General features: G+C 45.6%; 1 non-coding gene across 1 annotated transcript; it reads left to right on the top strand.

The window, feature by feature from the left end:
• The first annotated feature begins 3,865 nt into the window (after positions 1 to 3,865).
• Positions 3,866 to 3,939, top strand: Trnaa-cgc (transfer RNA alanine (anticodon CGC)). The gene has a single exon. It is a non-coding gene; the product is annotated as a tRNA-Ala (tRNA).
• The last annotated feature ends 1,008 nt before the right edge of the window (positions 3,940 to 4,947 follow it).

Raw genomic sequence — 4,947 nt, 5'->3', positions numbered from 1 at the left:
GTGCCATATTTTAAGCGATCACTGTGAAAAGCAACGAGATTATATGTATTCCTGTGAGATAGCGTTATCAGTACCTTAGAGAGTTTGAAAGTGGCGTCATTGTGGGCTTCCATTTGTCCGGCTAGTCGAATCGTGCAACGTCAACATTTTTGGGATATTTGGATGTGACTGTGGCCTGGTGTTGGATTGCATGGAAACTTGAGGGCAGACACACTCGCTGTCAATGTTACACGAAGTATGACCACCACGAGGGATGATCGCTGTAACATACACAACGTAGCATCTTGACACCTGTGCCTGCTATCCAAGAACAAGTAATGAACTCGTGCAACATTTTGTGTGACCCCGCGCCATTAGTTGGAGGCTAACAGCAGACGGGCTACAGAATTCACACTCCCATCTTTAGGCTGCCATTAACACCACAATAAAAATATTAGCTTATAGACTGGTGTCATGAGCTGATAGAATGGACAGCTGATAAATAGCACCGCTTGGTATTCAACAATGACACGCGGTTCTGCATTGCCCCGGATGACATCGTCGGTGAATATGGCAGAGGCCTTATTAAAGATCTCATTCTTCCGGTGTTTTGGAGAGGCGCAGTGGTATAAAGGCACAACGGTGCTATTCATGGAGTCGTGGTATTGGAAGCCATTGGGCATGACTTCAAGTTAAACAAATTGTTCAAATGGCTCTGAGCACTATGGACATCTGTGGTCATCAGTCCCCTAGAACTTAGAGCTACGTAAACCTAACTAACCTAAGGACATCACACACATCCATGCCCGAGGCAGGATTCGAACCTGCGACCGTAGCAGTCGCGCGGTTCCGGACTGAGCGCCTGAACCGCTAGACCATCGCGTACTTCAGGTCAAGACTTGTCGTGTTTAAGGGAAATCTCATGGGCGGCACGTGTACCGACATCCTCCATCCTCAAATGATACTTCATATGCGACTATATAGTGACACCACTTTTCACCATAACAATGCTCGTCCAAACCTAGAGGTTTCGCTGTCAACTGTCGTCACGATGTTGAGGTATTCGTGTATTCAGGAAGACTCCCAGATATGTCCCCCAAAGCACGCGTGTGTGACAAGCTCGGATGTCAACCCCCTCCCAGGGCCAGTATTCAGGTAAGGAAGAACCAGTTACAACGGTTGTGAACTAGCTTGCCTCAGGCGTGGATTCAACGGCTCTGTGACACCTTTCCCAAATAATCAGTGCATGTATTCTGGTTATAAACGGTGCAACGTCATATTCATTCATTAAGTACTACCAATTTCTTTGCAAATTTGACTCCATGTAGTGTAATCACTAGAACAACATCACATGCAGTCTCAACTCGTAAACTTTCATCTTGATTCCTCTTCTACTTCTGGGTGTTTCATTTCCTTTGTCAGGCAGTGTATAAAGTTTTAATCGGATCTGAAAATGGTCATTATGAACGAAGATGTATAGTCTCAAGAAAATTTGTTTGCGAGCACTGATTGGAACTAAAGGAAGAATTTCCTTGTTAATGCATTCGTTGCAAATGAAGACCTCGATAATTACTCCCTGTGTCACAAGTAGAAAGAGGGAGGAAAATCTCCCTTGATTATAAAGAATTCGTCGCAAATAAGGGAAGAGCAAATACCTTCATGTCAGCTTGCGGAGGAGTATTACTTTTTCAGTTGGAAATTTAGAAACGCTTCTAAACATCAAACATTATTGTTCTTGGAGTAGGAGATTTCTCAAGCTCGGTTTACTCTACGAGGAGCCCCACAGTGAAGAAAGTAAATCACTCTTATGTGCTGAAGGAACCAACTTCTCGATCTCAATGATCAGTTCACAATATCAGCAACCCCAAGATATTCAATTCTTGGATAAAAGAAACGGAAGGAGACGTGGAAAGACGTCGTGAAAGAGCTGTTTGTCAAAATAGGTAGCATATATAGTCGTGAGAAATGGGAAGAGTTTACTTTTATTAAGAAAGTGTACCAATTGATGTCCTGTTACAGTCCACGACATATTTATGTCAATACGAAGAGAGGCAGAGTTCTTGGAAAGGGTGGTGGAGGTTCCGTGGTTCAAAAAATGGTTCAAATGGCTCTGATCACTATGGGACTTAATTGCTGAGGTCGTCAGTCCCCTAGAACTTAGAACTATTTAAATCTAATTAACCTAAAGACATCATACACGTCCATGCCCGAGGCAGGATTCGAACCTGCGACCGTTGCGGTCACGCGGTTCCAGACGGAAGCGCCTAGAACCGCTCGGCCACACTGGCCGGGTAGCGTGGTTCATTGTGAAATACTAGAACCTTCGAATAGCAATTTTTCGGTGCAGTATATTGATTTAACTTGTTTAGTAGCTAAGATCGTAGGACAGAAAAACCTGACCAGAAAGTAGATGTATATCATTAGGGGTGAGGAAAGGAAACTACACTGTGTAGATGACTTATTTTTTACGCAAGTATCTTGTTACAGCATGACGAAGTACCAGTTGCTTTTGAGTATGCTGCTAGCAAATACCGGCGTCAGGTACCTATTTCATCAAGTACGACAAAGTATTGTGCGGCAATTCCAAGCAACCGTAAAAGCTGATGGAACCACTTTGAAAAACTATTATCAATGTAACACGTCGTGAAAGTTGTGCACATAAACAACCGTTATTGCAAAAAATGAGAGCACCCAAGTTTTTATATTCAATAGCAGACTAGCGTTCAGCTAATGCTAACGCACCAGGTAAAACATCAGTCATCCCCTTTGAGTAGTGCCACGAAGAGCAATAGCTCGCACAACACTCCTCGATTCTACAGATTTTATTCATGAAAGTGTCTGGCGCTAGGAGGCGCGCATGCCGCCCACAGAGCTCTCTTAATGTGAGTGCAGACGGAGGAAGTGTTCAGTCTGGACAAGTACATGTTTGCTTGAACAGTGCAGCACGCCATTAGCAGCCAAGCTTACAATGTTTTCGGGCTGGGACTACCCACATAGCCTTGGTCGATTTTGGAGGACGGCCGATCACACTGGCGCCCCGGAATACATCTGACCAACAGCGCTCGTCAGACGTGGAGGTCAGGTCGAGAGCAGCCTACGGAGGAGAGAAATACCAGCCGTGAGAGGTCCATCCCGACATCCAAGCCTGTCAGCTACGACCAGGGAGGCCCCTGCCAAAATGGCTACAGGCTGTCAGCGTGTCTTTTGAACAGGTTTGCGCCTTTCAAAACGATCGAGCACCTGTTGATAATGCACAGGCTGTGGCGGAGTGGTTACACGAGAATAATATCCCTGCAATGGACTGGCCTACACAAAGCCCTGACCTGAATCTTATAGAACACCTTTGGGATGTTACAGAACGCCGACTTCGTGCGAGGACTTGCCGACCGACATCGATACCTCTCTTTAGGTCCGCTGGGGTGGCCGACCGGTTATAGGTGCTACACTCTGAACGGCGCGACCGCTACGGTCTCAGGTTCGAATCCTGCCTCGGGCATGGATGTGTGCGTTGTCCTTAAGTTGGTTAGGTTTAATTAGTTCTAAGTTCTAGGGGACTGATGATCTCAGAAGTTAAGTCCCATAGTGCTCAGAGGTATTTTGAACCTCTCTTCAGTGCAGCACTTCGTGAAGAATGGGCTGCCACTCCACAAGAAACCATCCAGCACCTGATTGAACGTATGCCTGCGAGAGTGGAGACTGTCATCAAGGCCAAGCATGGGCCAACACCATATTGAATTCCAGCATTAACGAGGGAGGGTGCAACGAACTGGTAAGTCATTTTCAAAATGGTTCAAATGGCTCTGAGCACTCTGGGTCTTAACTTCTGAGGTCATCAGTCCCCTAGAACTTAGAAGTACTTAAATCTAAGCAACCTAAGGACATTACCGAGCGAGGTGGCGCAGTGGTTAGCACACTGGACTCGCATTCGAGAGGCCGATGGTTCAATCCCGTCTCCGGTCATCCTGATTTAGGTTTTCCGTGATTTCCCTAAATCGCTTCAAGCAAATGCCGGGATGGTTCCTGTGAAAGGGCACGGCCGATTTCCTTCCCCATCCTTCCCTCATCCGAGCTTGCGCTCCGTCTCTAATGACCTCGTTGTCGACGGGACGTTAAACACTAATCTCCTCCTCCTCCTAAGGACATTACAGACATCCATGCCAGAGGCAGGATTCGAACCTGCGACGTAGCCACTCCGGCCGGCAGTCATTTTCAGCCAAATGTCCCGATACTTTTGATCACATTGTGTAGTTCTGTGCCAAGCATGTCCGAGCGGCCAGTCTCAAGTCATTCAATCCCACAGGACTGACATTAGACTCGTACATCAACTCTGTCAAAAAATCAATGCATTCCACTACTGGCATGTTGAAAAATAAACTGCAGACATCAAAGGATACTAATTTGTCACTGTTCTAGACGGATATGTCTTTTATGTTATTCACAAGGTCCACAGAGTTTAAAATACCCAGTTGACTTGTATCATCATTCAGTCTTAGTAAATAAATGCGTATGCGGCTGGTGATATTCTCGGACAAGTAAAGATTGTGTTCAAGAGCGAGGACAATATAAAGGAAGATTGATATGAAGTTAAATTAAAAAATGACCATAAACTGAATGACTACATTCTAATAGTGCAAATACAGTGAAGGAAAAACTGTGGTTTGAGGAAGTTTTGTTCCCGTTGTGGAGGAGAAGTTGAACCGGACTAGCAACGGTGGGTGGTAGAAGTATCTGAAGGCAGCATGGCGCATGCATATAAACATTAAGCTGTGTTACTTACCGGGATATAGCAGTAAGGAAAGGACTCGCGACTTTTTCAAAAACTTTTCTAGTCTTCTCTGGGTGTGCTGGAGCCCGGTGCACGTAAAACTACGATGAAAGAAAGCTCTTGGCAAACCAACGCTCGTAACACACGTACGGTTATAAAGTATGCCACACCGCTCAACTGGGTGGATAAAAAGACGGGTGATC

The sequence above is a fragment of the Schistocerca gregaria genome, chromosome 5 (assembly GCF_023897955.1).
Source record: "Schistocerca gregaria isolate iqSchGreg1 chromosome 5, iqSchGreg1.2, whole genome shotgun sequence".
NCBI lineage: Eukaryota > Metazoa > Arthropoda > Insecta > Orthoptera > Acrididae > Schistocerca > Schistocerca gregaria.
The sequence above is the reverse complement of the archived record's forward strand: the minus strand, read 5'-3'. Positions and strand labels throughout refer to the sequence as shown.